Source organism: Cuculus canorus, chromosome 11 (assembly GCF_017976375.1).
Source record: "Cuculus canorus isolate bCucCan1 chromosome 11, bCucCan1.pri, whole genome shotgun sequence".
Taxonomy (NCBI): Eukaryota; Metazoa; Chordata; class Aves; order Cuculiformes; family Cuculidae; genus Cuculus; species Cuculus canorus.
Genome location: NC_071411.1, coordinates 7,024,183 through 7,047,035, shown reverse-complemented (window position 1 = coordinate 7,047,035; position 22,853 = coordinate 7,024,183). Strand labels below are relative to the sequence as shown.

Here is a 22,853-nt window from a genome sequence, read left to right as displayed (position 1 = left end):
GTGGGGCTGGCAGTAAGGATACAGTGAGGATGGATATGGGGCAGCACGACAGATGGGGGTTAACAATGAGGATGCGGTGAGCACAGGTATGGGGCAGCACGATAGATGTGGGGCTGGCAGTGAGGATGCAACGAGGAGAGATGTGGGGCAGCACGATGGATGTGGGGCTGGCAGTAGGATGCAGTGAGGATGTAGAGAGCATACAGCGAGCATAGATATGGGGCAACACGACGGATGCAAGGCTAACAGTAAGGATGCAGCGAGCACGGATGTGGGGCAGCGCGATGGATGCGGGGCAGCACAATGGACGCGGGGCTGGCAGCGAGGATGCGGTGGGCACGGATATGGGGCAGCGCGATGCAGGGAGAGCAGCGAGGGTGCGGGGCAGCGTGGACACAGGGATGACAAGGAGAATACGAACAAGGATGCAGGGCAGCGCGGATGCGGGAATCCGAGGCGGGGCGGATGCGGGGAGCAGGGAGAGGCTCGCCCTGCTCCCGTCCCCAGCGGCACCGGAGCCGGGCGGGCTGCGGGGACCCCGCGATGGGGGAAGCGAACCCCGCCGGGTGGGAGGCACCCCCGGTCCCCCCCGCAACCTGCCCCGACAACCCCGCTGCGAAACCCGCGCGGGTGGATAGAGCCAAAAGCTGAGTCCCCGGCGGGTTTTTGTCCGCGGCGGGCGCAATGCGGGCTGGCCCCGGGCGGCAGCAGCGCGGCGCCCGCCCAGCCCAGCCCTCCGCACCCGCGCTCGGGCCAGCCCCGCCGCCGCCGCCTCTTTTTAGGGGGCGATAAAGCCCAATCCGCGCATTTTTAACAACCCAGCACCCCCGCGCGCGCCGAGCCCACGGAGGAAAGTTGCAGCCGGGTTACTCACGGCTCCGGTCCCCGCTCGCCTCCGCCGTGCCTGCCATAGCTGCATTCCACACCGAGCCGCCCGCGGGGCCCCCGCTGCCGTCGCCGCCTCCTCCTCCTCCTCCGTGCCCGCCTTCCCCCCCCGCCCGGGGCTCCTCCGCGCCCGCCTCGCTCGCGCCGCCGCCGCTGCCCCGCATGAATGGGACGACGGCGCGGGGCCCCGAGCGAGCGCCGCCCGCCGCGCGCCCCCGACAACGCGCGCACGCGCACGCCGCCACCGCCGCCGGGGAGGGGACGCGGGGGCGCCCGCGAGCGCCGCCTGCAGGGGGCGCCTGAGGGCGGGGGGAAAGCACGGGGCGGGGAGGCCACGCCCACCGCCTGGTCACGCCCACCTCCAGGTCCCCCTACCGTTTGGTCACGCCCATCGGCCCTATCCGCCCTCTGTATGCCCCGCCCACCGCCTGCCCTTAAAAGGGCGATGCCTCGAGGGGAGGGGCTCTAAAAGCGGCCGCGAATAATTCGGGACCGCCAACCCAACCGCCGGGACCGGGACCCACCCGAGGGAGGAGGAGCAGCAGCGTGGAGGGTCCTCCTCGGCCTCCCCTCTGCAGCCCACGGTAGTGCTTCATTCCATAAGGATGTTCTTTCCACTGGCAGTGCATCCACTCTGCCTAAAAATAAAATTACAAAGGCCAAAAAAAGATAATATAAGCCATAAAAAAGATTAAAGGGGGGGGCTGGGGCGATTGCTTGTCTTTTGTATTCAGTGCCACTTTTGTCATCTTCATTCCCAACCTTTACACCCTCTCCTTCTTACCACCTTGTCCACAGCCCCCGGCACACGCCACCCCTGCAAGGGGTCCTGCTTGTTTATGTAGGACCTACAGAAACGCACCATCATCTCCTCTCTCAGTTGGGAAGGGACCTTCATGAAGACCGACAGAAACAACCACAGCGCCATCAGGCCCTCCACTGATTTTACGAGCAGCCTTTGGGATGGAAGGGGTAGGGAACAGCTCCATCCAGCCCTGCCCACTAGGAAAGAACTGCAGAGGGTTATGGTTTAACAGGACCCGCTGTGCCCTGCGGCATGGGGACCACAGAGGTGACCTCTCCACAGGCAATGAACGCAGGGTGGTTTGTCACCCACGCTCACATGAGTGCTGTGAGCCAGAACTTTATGCCCACCGACTCTCAACACTGAGACACGCTTTGCCCTTTAGACAAGGGTGTGGTTGAAGTTTGGGAGTTACCTCATCTGTGATGGAAGGAAGGTGCCTCCTCAGACCTCCTCCACCAGTGTCCTAGGAAGGTCCACACAACTCCTTGCTCTGACTGATGGGCGGAACCGTCTCCTAAAGCTGTGGGGACTCCAAAGCCTCCTTCAGCAGGAGCAGCACGGAGGCCACTGCAGGTCCTTTGGGAGAGGACATGGAAGTTAAGCAGCAGGCTCCTGCTGAACCTCAGGCACCAGAAAGGAGAGGAAAGGGCGCGCTGAGAGGCTCCAGCAAGGGTAGGAACAAGGAAGGAGAGGAAAATAGGTGATTTGTCACAACAGCAGAGTGCTCTTTCCTTAGCACCTTCAGTACCTCAGTCTTGCTCACACCCTGATCAAAGCCCACCAGAGAGCAAAGGTGACCTTCCTAAAACTCGGATACCAGGTGCCTTCCAAAACAAAGAGGGCTTTCTCCTCATTTATGCCCCACTCTGCCCCTACCAGCATCCTGGAGGTGGGGAGGAACCAGGAACCAGCACCTTCCCCTGTGATGTGGCGCCAGTGCCTGCCATTCTCCCACCTCCTGCTTGTGCACAGACACACATGGGGCCCAGACTTAAAAGCTTTCCAGACAGAGGATAAAAGAAGAAATCGGTGAGCTCTGCCGGCAGGGAAGAGGCTGGGGTTTGGATCGCTTCCCCCAGACTGAAAGAAACACTTTTTTTTTTTTTTTCCTTCCTCTGAGACACTAAATTTAGTGAATTCCTTTCACATTAAAAACTTGTCAGGTATTCACCTCCAAAGAAGCTGCTGCCTGCATCTCTCAGGGGAGTTACTGAGGCAGCGAAACCTCTTAAATGTATAACGAAGAAAGGTGAAATATTCAGGCAATCTCCCACCATCACTTTTATATCCTCTCTCTTCCAGGACCAATGAATAAACATCTTGGTCCCATGGCTGCCATGACCTGGAGAGAGACGAATTCTTGGTGCCCAGGACTGGACCGAGTGACACAGCAGCACTGATCTCTGGGGCCAGTGTCCCATGTCCCAGTGGTCAGCACTGATGGGAAGGTGACCAAAGCAATTTATTTTTGCTAAAAGATGGACTGCCAACACCACCTTGGGAAACCAAGCTGAGAAAAGAGCAGGCATCCTATCTGTGGGCACACCTCCAGCCACCCAAGAGGATCCAGCCCCAAGAACAATAGAATCACCAGGTTGGAAAAGACCTCTTGGATGGTCAACTCCAACCATTCCTATCTGCCACTAAACCGTGTCCCTGAGCAATAGGGAAGGGTTGGTTAAAAAGGACAGCAAGGAAACACAAGCATCCCCTGTGCCAGAAGTGCAGCACAGGGTCCAGGAGGGAGCTGGGAGGGAAGTGTTTCGGATTTGCACCAGGTGGGAAGCAGCCCCAGACAGTAACCCGCATAGCTCAGGCAGCCGGTCCAATGGCTCATCCAGCACCATGCCCGGCAGGCACTGGGACACGCTTGTCACTCATGTGGCTTCCCCCCGAGTCTGGGCACATCACCCCCACAGAGAGACCTTCGTTATCTCAGAAAGCCTGGCCTTTTATCCTGCCTCCCATGGGGCTTTAATTGCTCTCTTTCGTTCCCCAACCTCCTTGTGCATCCTCACCCCCCTTTCCCCAACAAACCCTGCGGACTGACAGCTCCACCGTGCCCCGAGGACAGCCGGCTTGAGTGGCACCTCAAAGGCACTTGAAGCCTCTGTGCTCGGCAGGGTGCCGGGATGAAGGGCTGGAAGCAAGAAGATGGCTCCAGTGGCAGCTGGACCCAAAGCCCAGCGGTAAGGAGTTCGCCCGGTTCCTTCTCGTTATGCTAAAAGCTGACTCGGCATTTTGTACCCACAAAGTTCATCAAAATTACGCTGAGAGACAGTCTGTCCTCGATGTGTCTGGTACGTTACCGAAGAGACCGAGGGGCATTTTGTTCTCTAAAAGAGCCTCACAATCTCTTTGTAAAAAAAAAAAAAAGGAAAAAAAAAGAAAAAAAAAAAGAGAGAAACTAATTGGGAAAGGATTAGGTTGCTGGAGAGAGACCAAGGAGATGGGGAGGCTCTTCTGCTCACTGGCTTAACCCAGTCTGAGTGGTGAGGGGCTAAAAAAAGAAATCAGCTACATTAATGGTTTTTCAACTGTTGGCATTAAGCAGCTAAAACTTTCTGCTAAAAGGCAGACTCCTGTGCAATCAGGTCCTCAAGCACATGCCACCTCTTTTGGTTTATCACCCATGAACCCCTCCCAGAACCTGCAACCAGTGTTTAAACCCTGTGCTGAATAGGGACACGTAGGGATGAGATGAATCCATCAGCCTCAGCCCAGAGGCTTTTTGGGCTGTGAAATCTGGCTGGCCCAAATGTGGGCTGTGGGGACCTTCACACAGACTCTACAGCTCAGCTCTGCCCAACCAGTCCAAGGGGATCCTCCGAAAGGGCAGGGGTTCCAGGAGACGATCAGCTCTGCCCAGATGTCAGCGAAGATTGGGTTTTTTCCTCCTCCTATCCTCACAGACATCTTTGCAAATCAAGACCCTGGAGCAGAAAGGCTGGGCAGACCGGCTGGGGAGGCAGCGCTGGGTCCAACCAAAGGGTTTGTCAAAGTTTTCCAGGAGGCATCAGCAACTCTTTAAGCTTCTTGACAGCCAGAATAACAAACTGTGTCTGCAGAGCTCTGGGGATCCAGGGTGAAATTAAAATGGGTGATGAATAGAGCCATTTTTCAGGGGATCACAGCTGCAGAGGCAAGTCAGGCCAGGGGAGAAAAGGTGCTGGAGAGGCACACAGGGAAGAGACCTTGGGTATCACTGCGGCTGGCACCAGGGCAGTCTGTGTTCCTCCTCTCCCATCTCTGCCCAAGAAGGAAGGTACTTTGCTGCCTGCCAGTGCTGGTTTTATCCTGCACCTGCTGCTACAGGCACACTCGGGGTTAGCAGGGTCCACAAAGCATCACTAGTGAGCAGCCCCTCCCCTCCACTCCACCATGCTCGTGTTCCTCGAAAAGGGAGTTTTGTGTTAGAGCCCTCAGTGGGCAGGCAGTGCCACCCCTACTTACAGCAAGAAGATGCCACTCAGCCAAGAAGGGGTCTGCAGGCAAAGTGTGTTGCCTTGATGGGGATCAGGTGAAAGAGGGGTCTGGGAGCATCCTTGTTTCCCCAGCCTGTCACACTGGGACACTGATTGGGAAGAGATTTAGTGGTATAGGCGCTGGGAGCTGTGGGAGATGCTCTGGAGACCTTGCCAGGTCTGTAATGGGAGGTCTAGGCATCAGTGCCAGCATGTGGGACCCAGAGGAGGAGACACAGATGGGAGAGGATGAACACCCAGTGAGATGGCTCACTCTGTTCTTCTTAAAGCTGATCCTCAGCTCCCAGAAGACTTGCCTGCCCCGATGACTGCATATCCACCAGCCGTCAAGCCATGCATACACCAGTCCTTTCCCGATGGGAATGGAGGTCCTGCAGAAATGCCCCCTGGCCATACCTGCCCCAGCTGAGCTCCTTCATCCCTCTCCCCGTGACTCACAACAGCACTTAATTAGCAGGAAGCCTGATGCAGACACCTGTCAACTCCTCGGAGACAACCAGCATTTCACGTTAGCTGCCCCGGGGCTGTTCGGCAGGAACAGTTCGCTCTCAGTATTGATATTCCTTCATCTCAGCCTATTTTCCAAGCTGTCAAGCTGCCATCTCAACCCTCCCAGGCCCAGCAGCGCCAGGGAAAGCAGCCTCATGTCCATCAGCTCCTGGACTCCAATCCCACCTTAGCAGCCACTCAGGAGCACTTGAACTGCTTTGTGTTTCCTCTCAGCAGCCTGAGGGCTCCCCACCAAGGAAATCAGGCAGCCCTCAGTAAACCAAGCCCCAGCATCCCCACGCAGCGTCCATCAAATGAACACTTTGTGTTAGGGCATCTTGGAAAGCAGGGAAGAAAGTCACGGCTCCACAGAGAGTCTCCAAGACATGGACTTCTGCCACCATCCCAGCTCCATCAATGTGGCCTCACCAACCTGGCCCCCAGCACTGGGATGCCCACCACATCGAAAGCCATGGCAATAGCCAGTAGAGGCTACACGGCTGCTTTGATTCACTGCAGGCAGAGCAGGTGCGGTGCCATCACCAGCGTGTTTAGTGCCAGGGGCGTTTTGTGACACAGCACTGCGCGGTGGCTGCAGCACTGAGTCCTGCAGGACGTTACCTAGAGTGGGCTGAGGCTCACAGCCAGTCTTGCAGAGATGAGAAAGGGCAGGGCAGATTGACCCAACAGTTCCAATTGAGGTATAAAGAGACCCTCTGTTAACTGTAAAGGATGTTAACTCTGAAACCTAATGGTTGAGGGCCGAAGAGCAACCTCAAGTCAGTGCTCATCGTCTTGGCTGCCCTGTCACTGGCTGGAATCAGGCAGCACATCCCTCCTGAGGAAACCCCATGTCTTTCAGAGCCTCCTTCCATTTTCCCTCTGCTGTAGCCCACCATGCTGCTGCGCACTCCCAACTGCCCTATACCTGCCCTCACCAGGACCAGGTGAGGTCCCCTTTCACACCACGGGCTCACCTCCTCCCTCATCATTAGGATGACACATGTCATCAGCTGCTTTCCAAAGGCTTTCTGGCCATCCGCTTGTACCAGGAAGAGAAATGTTGTCCTCAGCATGTGTAGGGACAAGCGAGGGTTGCAGTGATCTAAGAGCATCCACCCTCTATTTCGTGCATGGAGAGAAGACAGAAAATGACAATTAAGACCCAATGGTGCATCAACCAAACTAAACCCCAGGCTCTTTTCCTCCCCATTGCCACTTGTCAGGAGGTGTTTTGCAAGGAAAAGGCATCCTTTGGTTGCAGGGCAGGATGTTCGCATCTGCCCCGCTGCCCCTACTTCTAGGTGCCAGGCTCCGTCCTCAAGCTGGTTGTTTCTCTTGCAACTCAAGCCAGTGGAAAGATCAACATCAAATCCTTGGGCAGCTCAGAAATTCATCTCTGTCACATGGAACAAATGGACAGCCACGAGACGCCAAGGAGTCCCTTCCCTTTCTCCAGTGCCCATGTAAAATTAAAATGGACAAGGAAGAAGCTGCTGTAAATAATGCATTTGTGGTACACTACATGGCTTTGGGAGCACATATTCGTTGTCTAGTCTTATTTAAAGAAACCCAGCCCTGCCTGCATCATTAAAAATGCATCCTGGTTTCAGCTTCATTCCATATACACTCACCACTGTGAAGCAGGTGGCTCAGTGGCTGTTTTCATGCCTTCCCATTCTCAGCTGGTCCCGGGCAGCCCCATGCTGGTACGAGCAAGGCCTCCAGGTCACATGAAAAATTCACGTGCTTGGCATCAGACATTTTCCATTCTTCCGCTCCGTGCTCCTCCCTCGCACCTGGGCCTGAGGACTATCTCTCTGATGCTGCCTCCTAGACCTCAGCGGCATCCTCCAAGCTAATAAAGGATGCTAATGAGAACTGCTAAGCCCCAGTCTGGCCATAGCATCAATCTCACCACTTTCTCCCGCTGCTTCTCCCTGCTCTTTCCAGCTGTTCTTATTTGTCCCCTGTACATTCCCCTTGCTCACACCCTGCACGTCCTCCCCACTCACAGCTCCTCATTCTGTGGGGCTTACCAGCTCTTGGCTTGGTGTTGATGGCCAGAGGTAGCTGAGCCCACAGGGAGGTGGCTCCCACTGCATCCTCCTGCCTCGCAGCAAGGAGTCAGGCTCCTTAGGAGGACCCACAGGCTGCAGCATTGCGTTTGCTCTTCATTTTCATTCCAGGGACACAGTGCCCAAGGCTGGCATCTTGCACAGTTCCAGGCAGGCACTAGAGGGGATTTAATTCACTCAATGGGTGCTCTGGAAATGGTGGCTGGAGGTGAGGAGGAGAGGCTGGACCCAAGGCGGAGGGTGAGGAGGGAGTGAGGTCACACAACACCTGGCTGAAGTTTGCTGTGTGTCATTCAACAACCAGACATCCACAAACCCCAACACCAATGCGGCAGCGTTTCAAGTAACCTGGCTGAAGACATGGCTGCTCAATAATGAAGATCCACCACTTGCAGGCTGAGCTGAGGCAGAGCGGTAGGAGCACAGCCACGTGCCCAGTGGCGAGGAGGGCAGCCACAAGGAGCTTCATGCTGAGGGTATGTCCCCTGGCACATGCAATGCCCAGGAACAACCCATGTGGCACTTTGCTGCAGAAGCAAGGCAGCTTCGGCAACTCCTGGAACAAGAAGTCCACCTACCCTAGGCACTGAGGTGTGGGACTGAGCACAGATAAGCACCTCCAGACACCCACCAGCCAGCCGTGGCACAACAGAGGCTCTGCGAGGAGACGGTGGAAACACAGGGAGGGGTTCCAGCCCCAGCTGGTGCTCTCACTCCTCAGCTGGGCCACGACCAAGGTGTCTGCACCCATCCTTGCAAGGACAGAAGGGTGCCCCAGGTTGCTCCCATCCCGACCAAAGGCAGAGCCATCAAACCACGCTCAGCCCATCTCTGCCTGTTGGAGGAAGCGCACGGCTGAATGCAAGCATGCGCGAGACTGTACCAAAGCCTGGATCAGAGGCGTTATTCACAGCTTATAACATTTATCTCTGCTTGCTGCTCACTGCCTCCTCTTCCCTGGGAAGCGCTGAGCTGCCGGCTGGCAGCAAACCATGGGGTGGGATAAGCTGGCAGCATCACTCAGACACATGGACATCCACCCACAGCCCCATACATGCAGCTCCTGCCCTCCTGGGCACCCTTCTGGATCTTCTGCATCCCCCAGCAGAGAAGCTCCTCCAGAGATACTGAAAGAAAACCTGGGAAGATAACACATGCCTCCGACATTAGCAATTAAGGAACATTAATTATAATAATAATAATTATCACAAAATAGCGTTTTTATGGCACAATATTATGCTGAAGGATTTACAACATACTGAATCATGAAGTTCGTAATTAACGTTATTTTAGTTTCTAATTTCACTTTAATTCTATTCCAATAAAAGATATGATAAATATACCTTAAAAAAAAAAAAAAAGCACAGAAACCATTACTTAAGACAATTTCTCTATACAGGGATGTTATATTGCAGCACAGAGTTCCCTTGAGGAGCATCACAAACCTCGATGAGGAAGATGTGTCCAGCTCTGTGAAATACTGACCTCCCGCAAGACTCACCCCGGGGCAGTAGGGCATTTGCAGCCTGCAGCACACTCACAGACTCCCGGCTTTAGCTTCCCATCCATGATTCCTCCCAAGATGGTTTTGTAAGTCACTGTGCTGCTTCTGCTGGGAGAACAGGAGGAACTGGAGAGCCTGGTATCCCTGAGGGAGCTCCCCAGGAGAAGCCAAACTGAGTTTATTCTTCACGCTGCTGCTGAGAGTCCTGGCATCGTTGCTACATGCATAATACACTGCCTGGATGAAGCAGGGACATTTCACTCTGGTTCTGACTTCAGTTCATGCACCCAGAATGTTGGGTACGAGAAAGAGTGCTAATAATAAAGACCCAAATCCAAGTCTCCCCAGCCTTGCGCTATTTGGAGACTTCTTCTTTTTCCCCGGTCTCCTCAACTTTTTTTCCATTAAAAAATGTTGATTAACTAAAGGAGCAAGAAAAGAATTAAAAAGCACAGGGAAATTCTTTAGTGATAGTCTAAGAACTGTCTCTTCAAAGATATGAGCCTGATATTGCTGTTGTGAAAGGACATTTCAGTTCGATTTCTTGAATAAACTCTGTAATATTAACAAAATCAGAACGGAAAGGCTGATGTTTACCACAGCAGCACGCTTGGATTGCCCCATATCTTGCTGCACAGGAATTTCAAGTGACAAGGGTATCGCCCAGCTGTGGAACAAACCACATTTTGATATCTCAGGTTCTCCTCCCTAAACAAACAATTCCAGTCCCCACTTTGCCAGATTCGCACCATAACCTGGCTGAACCTGCACAGGCAGCTGGGCTGACGCTGGTCCAGCCATCCCCATCTTGATATCTCACTACGCTGAGATGTGGGGCCACTTTCATCAGGTCTAAGCCATTTTTTCCTAGGAGCTGCATCCCAGTCTCACTGCCAACACCAAACAGCACAAGAGAAGGGAAAGTAAAAGGAGGAGCTGATGGGCTTGAGAAGCTATTTGCTTCCAAACCCCACAACACCATCACAGAATCATAGAATAGTTTGGGTTGGAAGAGACCTTAAGGATCATCTAGTTCCAACCCCCCTGCCATGGGCAGGGACACGTCCCACTAGATCAGGCTGCCCAAGGCCCCATCCAGCCTGGCCTCGAACACTTCCAGGGATGATGAACACTTTCCTTGGCACAGGCAGCCCTGGCTGTGTCCCAGCAAAATGCCACCATGAGGTGCAAGCAGCTGAAGTTCCACCACATTCCTTGAGAGTCGGCATGGACCCAGCTGGCATATTGCTATCCTGTCCTGGTAACATTCATTCGGTTTGAAAGCTGAAGGATGTGTCACATCCCCATGCCCGCAGTGTGGTCCCCTCTCACTGTCTTTAAGGAGCCCCCTCTGCCCGACCCCACAGCACTGTGGTCTAACACCGGGGCAACTCATCACACCAACCGAGCAGCCGCAGGGCAAGGCTGGCAGCCCTTCATCCTCCCAGCTTACCCTCAAGCTCTTCCCGCGCCCAAACCGGGTGGCACAGCCAACTGCCTCCCTGCCAGCCTGCAACTGCGCTCCCCCAAGAACCCCTCTGGGTCTTCACTTCTTCATAATTAATTTAAGTGCATTGTGCTGCTCACCGGGGCCTCCCGAGCACAGATTGCCCACCTCGCTGCGTATGCAGACAACATTCCAAGTGGATCTGGGAGATGATAGGTCTTGGCTCCCTGACAGCCCAGAACTGATGGCTGGTTTGGGAGACAACTGGGGCGGCGCCAGTTCCCAGAAAAGCAGTGGGCAATCCTGGCACCCACCACGTTCCTAGAGAGAGAGGGACCCAGTCTCAGCTGGGAGGAAGATGGAAAACCCCCAAAAGCCGAGCAGGGGCGGCAGGGTGTGTGTTTGAGGGAAGCGTTGGGGCTTTAACTAAACAAGGCACTTATATTACTAGCAAGGCCTTTAATTGATTCTGGGAGAGTGATTTCTAAATTATATCCTGACGTGTACACTGCAATCAATAAACGCATTAAAGCAGAGGAGCCTGCAAGCTCTTTGGTTTTGCTGCTCCGCACCATCCCCACAGCCCATATCCTGCTCCATGCCCTGCTGGGGCTACAGAGGAATCCCCTTTGAGCAGCAGGGCTGGGCGCTGCAGCAGCTCAGGATGTGCCCCCAGGAGGGATGCAAACACCCCAAAATGCGGATCTCCTTGAAGTCATGCCACAGTTTACTGTCAGTGATACAAACAAACCTCAATCTACCACACCACTGGTGCTTCCACTGCCACCTTGAGCTCTTCCTTCTTACCCAGCTCCCTATCTCATGGCTACTTCTGACAAACTTATTTGATCTGGAAAACCAAGAGCAAGGCAGAGTGGTCCTTTCAATAAGGATGTGCCACGAAACCTGAAAAGCTCAGCTGCACGCCTGTTTTAGGGTGAGAGATTTAGGAAGGGTTTACCATCATTTAGGAAGTGTTTACCATCATTTAGGAAGGAGTTTAGTGATTTGAAGAAGCCGCCTGGAAGTTCCCACTCTCTGTGCATGCTCCCCAACACATTCTCACTGCCTGAAGGGAAAGCTGGGAGCTGGAAAACAAAAGCAAATACAAGCACTTCAGTCTATTTATAGGAAAAGTTTACAAAATGATGAGTGAAAGACAGCTAATGACGCATCGCATGGTTAGTGCCAGGGAAAATGCTCTAAATTAAAGTCCTCAAATATGAAAAAAATCAACATTTAATAACAGTTAATGTATGTTATTTAAATGTCACTTCATTATTAAAAGTGTATATTTTTTGAGGTTTAATAACCATGTAATTGAGGCATCTTTTCTATAGTTAAACCTTGGCAAATATGTTTTTCATAATTAGCTGGTATTTATTTAACATGCAATAACCATCCCATTAAATTTAATGACTTCGATTAATAGGTACGGAGGGGCCTTTTTTTAATGTCAATATGTATTCTTAAAGATGGTTCCTGACATGGTACCACAAGGAAGCTCAGCTACCCGGGGGCCACCAGGGAGGGCAGGAGCCTAAGCCAAGCCACGGGGCGCTGCTGGAACCCCATCGTAGGCACTGGGACCCCCACCTACCGGCAGCTGTGGAGGGCGTCCTGCGTGGGGGATGCCAGTGGTCACCCCACGGGGACCTCAGCCCATCCATGCTGGGCACCTCCTTACACTGCCAGTCCCATCTCCTGGGATGGAAAAGGCAGAAGGGCAAACTTCGCCAGGGCAACGAAGCAGGGGAGGCTCAGCCTGATGCAGCCACGGCTGAGTGTTGTAGCCCAAATTAGTGAACAGCCCAAGGTAAATTAACTCCTTTAACAAACCATCCAGTACAGAGTTATTAACCAGCTTGCAATAAAGCCCAGCATGATGCTGTGCATGCTGCAATCCCGCTGGGCTCTGGGCTGTAAAATCCCATAGCCTTAGGGAGGAAACCTCCATCACGCAGGTATGCATCACTTCCATTGCCCCAGCACCTCCCCAGCGTGGGGCAGGGGCTTTGCTGTCTTCTCCCAAGACTCCTCCAGCCCCAGGGGTTCTTCACATTCCCTCAGCGGTAGTAGGACCTCCCAAATGCCTTTCCTCATCCTTCAGCTCTTTGTTCTCCCTATGGACCTTGCCCACACGCTGGGGCACTTAGATTTGCCTGAAGGTACAAGCACCGGAGGAGCCGAAAGGGAAAGAGCAGACATTTATCCATGTAGCAGAATGGGAAGCACACTCAGGAACACAGAGCAAACCCCTTGGAAAGCAATTACTGCTTGCGAGAAGCAGCACACTAGAAACACATCACTTTTCTGCTCCTACAAAGATGCTGGAGTGTGGAGCCACAGCAGCCAGCCCCAGGGCAGGCTGCAAGCGAGGTGCTCCCTCGGGGATCCTGAAATGCTGATGGCCAAAGTCAGCAGCCAGTACAGCCCTCTGGCCTGCCCAGTATGCAGCCAGGGGACCCTCAGTGCTCCCCAGTGCCCCACAGCCACCCATCCATCCCTGAGGCCATTTCACCTGAGCATCAGGTGAGGTCACATCTTAATTTCCTGCAAACCGGTGAGATGATGCTGGAAGCGCTCACTCCAGCAAAGGTACCCTGAGGAGAGAGTTGCAAGATCTGCTCTGTTTTTCCAGTTGTCTCGAGTCAGGACAAGGCACAATAGACACTAAATCCTTGAGGGCAAAGGACTATTGTTTAGTCTTATACCTCTGGCAAGGAACTGGTGATGGTTCACCCTAGTGCAGAGATACAGCTCTAGCAGAGTCCACATCCCCAAAAATACCCAGCACAGAGATCTCCAGCTTTTCTTCCGCCCCTGACTTCTTCCTGTCCCTTCCAGCCTTTTCAATTGAAGCATGAAATGGGCTGTGGGGCAGCCACCATCTCACTCCCTTGCTGTCCCAGCCACCTCCTTCCCAGCTAAAACCCTCTGAGGCCATTTGCAGGAATGGCTGAAAGGCACCAAGGCTCGAGCAGATTGAGGAAGCATATGTCTCCATGCATATCCCAGGGCACGGAGCGAGGTGCCAGCAGCGCTGCCAGTCTCCACCAGGCAAGACACTGTCTGCCTGCGCTTGCCTGCCCTTTGTGCAGAGAGGTAGCAAGACTCAGTGGTGATCAGTGAATCCCGTTTAAGCGAAGCATCGGTATTGAAGGGACCCCATCAGCTGCTCCAACAAGACCACTGTGAGCTGGCTGCAGCCACCTGCTCTCTTGGCCTGAAGAGCTCAATGCCCACTGCGGTGGGCAAATGATTTCTGGTGCTGGGCTGGTGTCTCTGTGGAAGGACTCCCATCCCCGGGCCCTCCTACCTGCAGCTCGGCCAGGGTAGCATGGCCAATGGGGTTATTTAATGCCTCAACCGAGACACAGGTGTCCGGCAGCAAAGCTGCCAATCTGCAAACAGCTGCCTGCACCAATGTGGCCATAAATTACCAGCAGAGCCACCAGGGATCCACGCCGAAGGGCCGGTGGCAGCAGTGTGTGGCACCATGCAGGAGCCCAGCGCAGGTGATTAATCCTTGTTAGCAGCCTGATGAGCAGACAGGCTTGCCAGGTGTGTGGCACGGGGCGGCCGTTCCCACAGCAGAGCTCGCTCCTCCGGCACCATTCCCCACTCCCACATTCATACCCTTCCTTCCCCAGTACCCTCATCTCTGTGCAACTCTCCTTTCCCCTGCTCCAATCCCCAAAGCAAGGGTAAGTCTGGTCCCTGCGCACCACACTGAGCTCCTAGCGTGTGCCCCAAACCCCCCACAACAGCGCAGGCACTGGGAATCTCGTGCCACCGTCTCAGCCACCAGCATTCTAGCTTTCTAAAGAAGAAGATGAAACCAGAAGACACCAAACCACAGGGCCGTTTCCAGAGCTCAGACCCACGCTCCTGCACCACAGCCCTTGGGAATCAAAGCTGGTGAGGCAAGGGCAGAGCACAGCCTGGCCAGGGCAAGGCAGCAGTGTTGTGCAGGCATGTGTCGTCCCCAGTGCGACACCCCTGAAGCGAGCAAATACCGCTTCTTGCACAGCAGATGGTAAATCCGACAGCAGGGAGGGGAAGCAGGGTACCCATCAGCACCCCCAGCTATCGCCTTAACTCTACATCTCCCTTTTCAGGGCTGGGAGCCAGCACTGGGCTCCCAGGCTCTCCCCTCCACCATCCTCCTCTCCCTGGCTCCAGATGTCCCCAAGGACACTGCACAAGGGCAGGGTCCAACTTCTGCCTCCTGCCCTTGGCCCTCTGCACTCAGGTCCATCAACCACCACTCCAGGAGGAAGCACTGAGCTGAAGAAAAAAGGACCTTGATTTTAAAGAAAATAATAATTCTAGAATAAATAAATAAATAACAAGCCCAAGCACAAGCCTGCTTTTAAATTCAAATGTGCAATATGGCCCAGAGCCTCGGAGCCAGAAGGAAACTACAGATTTGGGCAAGGAAACAGGGAATATTTCACTTCAGCTCAATCTAAGCCATCATGCTTTACACGGCAGAGGAGATGGGGAGAGCGCTGCTCCCTGGGGGCTCTGCAGCTCCAGCAGTCACCCTCCTGCCCAACGCTCCCAGGCTGCTATCGCTAGACCTAAGAAGTTTCTCCAGGCTCTCAAGTCCTGCGTCAGATCTCCATCATGTCCCACCAGCTCTGCTTTGGGGCCAGGGCAGGGGTTCTCCTGTTTAATCCTCCAGCACCCACGGGCACAGCATGCACCCATCCTGCTGGCGCCCAGTACCCATCAACCCAAGCAGGATGCAGAGCGACGTGCTATGGCACCCAGCAGGCGCGTAGCACCCAGGCCCTGTTCGGCATCACAGAAACACCAGCGGCTGCCATCTAACTTGGGCTGCGTGTTTGCACAGGGCAGCACTGCCACGACTATGGTCCCATCCCAGAGGAGACGGATTCCTGCCACTGCCAGGGGGTTGCAGCACCCACCCTGTCCCAGGGCAAGGGATGTTCTCCTGCAGCCCAAGGCATCCCCCAGCCAAAGGCAGTGGTGACCCGTTCCTGCCCTGGGATCCCAGAGCCATAACTGGCATTCACTTCTCCTGGGGGTCACAAGTGACATGAGTTTGGACCGGCCTCAGCCCAAACCCCACCGCTGGGCACAGCCGGGCTTCCCCCTCTCCTGGAGCGGGGATGCAGCGCCTGGCTCCTCGGGAACGCTCACGGCGAAGCAGCCCGGCTGGAAGGGCAGAGCCCGGGGACACAGCCCGGCCGCGGTCCCTGTCCCCAGCAGCCCCGGGGCCCCGGCACGGAGCGAGGGGGGGACCCGCGCAGAGGCACCGGCAGCAGCACGGAGCCACAGTGCCATCTTGTGCTGCCTGCCAGAAGGAAGGGATGCCCGGCCCCGGGGGGGAGCCAGGGGATGCAGCAGCGTGGGTGCGGAGCCACGGGATGCAGCAGGGTGGGTGCAGAGCCAGGGGATGCAGCAGGGTGGGTGCTGAGCCACGGGATGCAGCAGGGTGGGTGCAGAGCCAAGGGGATGCAGCAGGGTGGGTGCTGAGCCGGGGGATGCAGCAGGGTGGGTGCGGAGCCAAGGGGATGCAGCAGGGTGGGTGCGGAGCCGGGGGATGCAGCAGGGTGGGTGCGGAGCCGGGGGATGCAGCAGGGTGGGTGCAGAGCCAAGGGGATGCAGCAGGGTGGGTGCGGAGCCAGGGGATGCAGCAGGGTGGGTGCGGAGCCAAGGGGATGCAGCAGGGTGGGTACAGAGCCGGGGGATGCAGCAGGGTGGGTGCTGAGCCAGGGGATGCAGCAGGGTGGGTGCTGAGCAGGCTGGGTGTCCCGCACAGGAGACCTCATGCCAAGGGAAGTGACAAGGATGTGACAGCAAGATTGAAGCAGGGGGGAAATCAGAATAAATCCCTACTCCTGTTTTTCCACGGCCCCCAGCTGCACTGACCCCACTGCCCAGCAGCCCCGCACCCAGCCCAGGGTGTGACAACATGACAGGAACCGACACAAGGTGATGGCTGTGCCCACGGCCATGTCCTGAACGCAGGAGCCACCCAAAAGCTGACACTGTGCCCAAAAGGCTGACACCCCAACTCATGTGCATCACCTAGACATGGGCCACGCGACTTTACAGAGGACATCCCAAAGGAAAGCCCTGGTGTGCTGCACAAGGAGGTCCAGGGCTGCTGCTCTCAGTCCAGCTGGCACAGTGGCTGCTGGTGGGGCGGGGGAGAAGATCCCTCCTTGAAAACAGTGGGTACCCTCTAAGCACAGACCAGTTTCCCTTAAAAACATGGGGGCAACATAGTACAGCATTACCTCAGTGCAAAAGGAGCAAAGCTGGGGTGCAGGGCTGGCTCCCAGGGGCGTGAAGGCACGTGGGGGACAGCAGGTCACTGTGTCACCTCATCCCTGCACTGCCTGCCAGGGCATCACGGCCTCAACGCAGCGGCCCAGGGATGGAGGGGCTGCAAAGGCCACAGACAAGGCCATGACATCCTCCCCCACGTCCATCCTCCCTGTGGCTCGTGCGCATCCAAGAGTGTGGGGAACAAGGGAGCGGGAACTGACTGCAGGGTGGGGGGAAAATCTGCTTCACAAATTACCGTTAGTACCAAATGTCCCTTCTTATCAAGACAGGACGGGTATTCAATTTTCTCTTCAAACGGCTGCCTTCTGAAATGGTAATAGAATTTCAAATCTAGGGGAAAAGGGAGGGGAAAAAACTGAATATGCAAGGATTAACAATGAGAGAGAGAGACAAAGGAAGAAATTATACCAAAAAAAATATAGTCGGAGCCTCTGCAGGAATTAATTAAATATAAATATAAAGAGAAAATTAACAGTCTCATGCTTAGGAGGGGGAGAGAAAGGGGATATTTTCTGAGTTTAATTAACCTTTTTTTGCCAATAACAATGAGGAGGAAGGGGAAAGAGAGGAAGAGGAGAGGAAAGACTCATAATTGTTTTGCCTTGCAGGACATAATTAACAGAGCTGGCCGGGTCGGTGTCTTCCCACGCAGGTTTGGGGTGCGTGGGTCCAGCTCATGCACGTGCTGCGATTGTGTGCACATAATAACTCATTTGTTGGTCTTAATTGGTAGGTAGATCGGGAGGAGCAAAGGCAGAGCCGGGAAGAGCTCTGGAGCCCCTCTCCTCGCTGCCCCTCAATGCCAGCAGTGCCATGAGGAAGCAGAAAGCATTGGGCATCAGTGAGAGGCAGCTGGTGGCCATGGTGGCCAGCGGTGAGATGACCCTATGCTCTCTAATGTCTTGTTTGCAGGTTTGGTATCTGTAGTGCTGGAGGCATCAGCAATAGGGTAACATCTTGCGGGTAGGATGGGGTTTTTGAGCAGCTAGATGCTCAATTAATTGTCATTGTCACCACTGTCCCATCCTGGGGAAAGCAGGGAAGTCAGGCAGTGACAGCAGGACAAAAAGCAATAGGAGAAGAAAAGAAAAGGTGATGCCGATGCTAACATGAGGGCCTGCCTGCCTTCCAAGTCCTTGCTGCCCTCGCGGTCCTTGCCCCGGCACCTCTGCTCTGCTGCCGCCCACGCAGGAGCTGTTGGGCCACAGTATCGAATCCAGAAGAGGGAAGGGGACAAAGAAAGACCGGAAGAGCAGGAGCTCTGGCAACTTCAGCAGCAGGCTAACATACGGCCCACCGTATGGAGCAGCAGGGTGCTCCCTCTGGGCTATGTACGCCGCTGGACACCCAGGCTTCCACCGGCAAGGCCCACAATAACATATACGGCACTCATATAACACGAGTGACAGGCAGCGATGGAGAACAGCCAGTCAATGCCCCACGGACCACTTGGAAAAGGAGTGATGAACAGTGCTATCTCCTCCTCTGTGTGCCTTTCACTACATCCTTTTGACACCTCAGTGGTACAAGGTTAGGAGCAGGAGCCGTCTCCCTCTAACGCTTAGCTGGGTGAAGCAGAGATTTCCAGAGGACTCGTCACATGCAACTTCCTCGGAGATGTTCTCCACCCCTGCACCATAAGCTCTCCCAAATAATTCCGAAGCTCCCTCTTCTCCCTCCAAACTCCCTCTTCACCGCTATTATACCACTACCCATCACATACGTGCTCAGGTGGTCGATGGAGAAGCTCAGTTCTACACTCCTGGATGAGACCACAGGCAGCAGAGTTGGTTTTCCAGGTGGTATTGGCTGTGCTGAAGCTCAGTTTCCACTGGGTAACAGAGGGAGAGATGACTCCTTCCAAGACAGAAGCTCCTAAAGGCACAAGGTGAAGACTTCGACCTCTGCATGGGTCTGTCTGGCCCTGCCAGCACGGCGTCACCCAGGAGGGCACACAGGCTATGGACTACCTGGGAATTGGGATAGGGCGATTAATAAGTTAAAACCAACACTAGCAAGCATTTACTTAACAAACACGGCTCCTTATCTGTCCAGAAATAGATTGCAAAATTATTCAAGAGTCTTCAGCGTAAATTATTCTCAGTATAAGGATTGTTTAAATTGCAAGCTGGGAATATTACTGTGAAGTGTACAAGGTATGTGGTAAATTATGTAACCAATTTATGTAATTTATAAATTGAGTTACATAAATTAGCTACACAAGGTACAGCATGAATGTCAAATTGTATACTCAATCGTCACAATAATAGCTCAGCATCAGATTAGCTTGAGGATTAATCCAGACAGTACAAAGTCTGGATGCTACAAATAAATAAATATAAATATCAAGCTGTATACTAACAGCTCAAACTAGAAAGTTATTGGCATTAATAAAGTGCAGCCACTCTGTTACTTGTCGGGCATAGAAAAATAAGGCAGAGACTGCAGAATCAGTTTGCTTTTCAGTTTGCACAGATATCCCCTGCATCAGTGCTTTGGGAAGGACAGAAACTACCTGAGCCTTCTCCTGAAGCCCATGTTTCCCCCCTGGGGTAAGGAATATCTCCATCAACAGTAAGGGGCTACAAAATCACTGATGCCTTTGCAATTAAGAAGGTTAGACTAAGGGCACAGTTACACTAATGAATTCACCACACGCAGGGCCATGAGTAGGGAAAAGTCCATGAATTTATTGCATGGCTCTGAGACTCGCTTGCCATCCTTCACTAACCCAAATCTTCAGGACTTGGAGGACCCTTAGGAAACCAGAACCAATGTTGCTAGTTTTCTCCAAGTTAATAGTCAGAAGTACCTTTTCAATCGCTCGTTCTCCAAGAGCACTTCCCCTCCACTCACATACAGTATTCAACCCTCAGGTCCTGTATGGGCAAGACAACCCTGGGCCAGGCACAGCCTTTTTGGACATAAAGACACCATGAGATGAAACGTGCTTCTCTTGCATTCTTCAGGCGGGGCTTTGATATAACTTGAAAACCTGGAAAGGGTTTTTGGGACAACATCTGGGAATTTGGAGCAAAGAGGAAATGTTACAGATCAGTTTATACGTAACTTAAAATCTAGGGCTGGATGGAAATAACTACTTTAGATGAGATGAAGCGAGGAGAGCCAGGAGCTCTCCCCAGCGATCCTTGCTCGCAGGGTGGCCCTGTGGCACTGTGGGCAGCAGCAGGGCCGAGCCACATTTCATAATTTTTGCTCCCCTGTCCACATTCTCAATGGATGTTAAAGGCTTCTGAGTTTCAGAACTTTTTACCTTCTACTCCTTATTAATATCTAATTTTCTTTCAAGCTGAGAATGGCAGAATTCAGCTCTCCTGAGATCAGCTGTGATTATATTGTCATCTACTTGCCCAGGAGCACAGCAAGGTCTGGAGCAGCGTTAGAGCATCAACTTCCAGTCCCAGGGGTGACTAGAAAGCAATTCAGAGCACAAATCCCTAGAGTACAATTTATTAAGACCTCCCTGTTAATGAGTGAGCTTGGTTTTCCCAGAGACCTGTTTGATTTTGGACCTCCCAAGCAATCTCGCAAAGTAAGCACTGGTGGGCAGTGACCAAGTTCATGCTCAGAAGGATACAGATTGCCTTCAAATTATGGTGCGCACACAGGTGTCGTTGTTCTGTGCAATACCTTGCACCGTTGAACGGCGATCGTTAGTCAGCAGAACCAAAACACTTTGAAACATCTGGCCCAGCAGGCACAAAGGATTTCCTTTCTCCTGTTGCTTGCGTATTGTCACTTCGACATCGGATTCCTACAGCCTATCTAGATCTAACCCCGTTCATTGGCTGAAACTTGGCTCAAATAAAACTACTTGAGTTCATATCAGCAACAAGCAATGCAGGATCACCAGCAGCCTCCAAAGAGGACATCTGTTTTGTTCTTTGAGGAGCTGAAGAACCAGACTTTACTGTCTGAGGGTGCTTCCAAGAAGATTAGGCTCTGAAGCATGATTTCTCTTCTCTGTCTGTTTTGGCCACAGACTAAATTGCCATCCTTTCCTTCAAAGAACACATCTCATTTTTCCTGGCAATGGGGAGGTGAGGCCAACCAGTGGCTGGGTGGAACCAACAGCTGGCACTGAGGTTTCACGGCTGGGTTTCATTAAGATGTTAGGGAAAGCAGCCATGAAGTATATTAAATATATTACTGTGGATATTCCATTTTCTAACCCGCTCCTCAGCCTGGTAACGTATACTTCAGGTTACCAGAATGCACTGTATAAAATAATTAGAAAGTAGTCTTGAAACAAATGGATGAGCGTTTTCTCTCTTTGTAATCTCTTTAAATTAAAGATCCCACAACACTGCACAAGCACATGATTTAAGCCTAGCACACAGATAAATCTACCAGTTTTGGCTTATATTCTGCTTGGACAGCTGTGACTGCCAACTCTGCAAGCATTGAGACAGCCTCCCACCATGCCCCTTCCCACTGTGGAGCTCCGAGATGCAGCCACAGAGCCGTGCTTGGGAGCGGGCACAAATCTCACAGCAAAAGGTGGCTTCGGACACCTGCAATGCATGTGGATGCCAGGCCAAGTCTGCACGGCCATCGCAGATGTACATCGCTGATCCATGTAATCCAATAAATTACAAACCAAGGAAATTATCATTAGTTGGCAACTGCACAGTGGAAGGCAAGGAGCAGAGGGGAAAAAAATCCCAACACAAAGAAGGCTTGCAAAAGAAAAATAAGTAAATAAGGATTAAAGGGACTATGAAGGCTGTTTCATTGAAGCAGCCCATAAAGAGCAATTTCTCTGCCTTTTGTAAGCCTTTATTTTGGCTGATATGATTTAAGCTAAATCCTGAACTGGCATTTCCCCCCACTTCTCATTACAAGCCACAAAGCTTTGTTGCAGTCACCAGCCAGACTTCCTCAGTAGCTGAAAGGCTACTAAAGGAAAAGTAAAGAATTAATTTTTAAAAAGCCATGCTTGCACACAGCTTTATCACATGGCAAAAACTCAAATCTCTCCCTTGGTTCAGCTGCTCGGAGGGGGAATGCACAGCAGCACTGGCAGAGTTCCTGTTTACTTGTTTTATGATGGTTGTAACGAGGAACCCATTAAATTAATAGCCGTGCTTTATTTTTAATGTTATGTTTAGCTAATCCTGACTTACAGTGGCACTCGCCATTCATGGAAAATAAAAATCAAGCTCACTATGACGATGGACTCCATCACCCAGAAAATGGATACAGAGGGATGTTCAAGAGGTCATAGGAGGGAAAAATAACACCCTTCTCATTCCTCCCGAGTGTCACTCATGTCCCTCAGCTGGTGCCCATTAGAGAAATTAAGCTCCGGCAGTTCAAGGACTAAATAATATAAAACTGATCTAAAGCCGCAGAAAAACAAATGCCACATAGATCCACTCCAACTCCACTGGCACCTCAGCACCATGTACCGAAACAGAGACCCTCCTGTCCTGCCTCCATGAGCACAGAACCCTTCGGATGGCACAGCGTTTGGATGCTGAAAACTGGTGATATTCTCCATACATGTAAGGCTTAAGACACTCATTCACACACCTCAGAGTACGTACCCTGGTAAACGATGTAACCGGGTCAACAGGAGCCTCCTTAGATCTGAGACGGACTCGAGGAACAGCAGCCTTTCAATTTGTCTGTTTGGTGACCATTGACCCTGGAGAGCTCAAGAAGCTCTGCCCCACGCTTGAGAAAGAGCTGCCCACCCAAAGACTCAAGCGGAGCTGCTCAGGCACAGAAGCACACACAGAGGGCACGGCTGGAGCATGCACACGTGGACGCAGAACACTCTCAGCTGTAATGCAGGTGAGCGCTG

At 53.0% G+C, this 22,853-nt stretch overlaps 1 protein-coding gene and 1 long non-coding RNA gene across 3 annotated transcripts in view; both read right to left on the bottom strand.

Annotated features, from left to right (window-relative positions):
• The window catches only part of PLXNA1 (plexin A1), a 122,429-nt gene extending 120,909 nt beyond the window's left edge, over positions 1–1,520 (bottom strand). Inside the window, exon 1 of one of the 2 annotated variants that reach the window (XM_054076375.1) lies at positions 1,410–1,520. The gene's annotated coding sequence lies outside the window, so the exon portion shown is untranslated. Of the gene's footprint in view, positions 1–874; positions 1,067–1,409 lie in introns of those variants that run through there. The other variant, XM_054076374.1, reaches the window with a different exon arrangement.
• An 11,699-nt stretch (positions 1,521–13,219) lies between these two features.
• Positions 13,220–21,332, bottom strand: LOC128853304 (uncharacterized). Its single transcript, XR_008451753.1, has 3 exons — positions 18,747–21,332; positions 17,259–17,353; positions 13,220–13,299 (listed from the first exon to the last, which is right to left on the bottom strand). It is a non-coding gene; the product is annotated as an uncharacterized LOC128853304 (long non-coding RNA).
• Between the last annotated feature and the right edge of the window lie 1,521 nt (positions 21,333–22,853).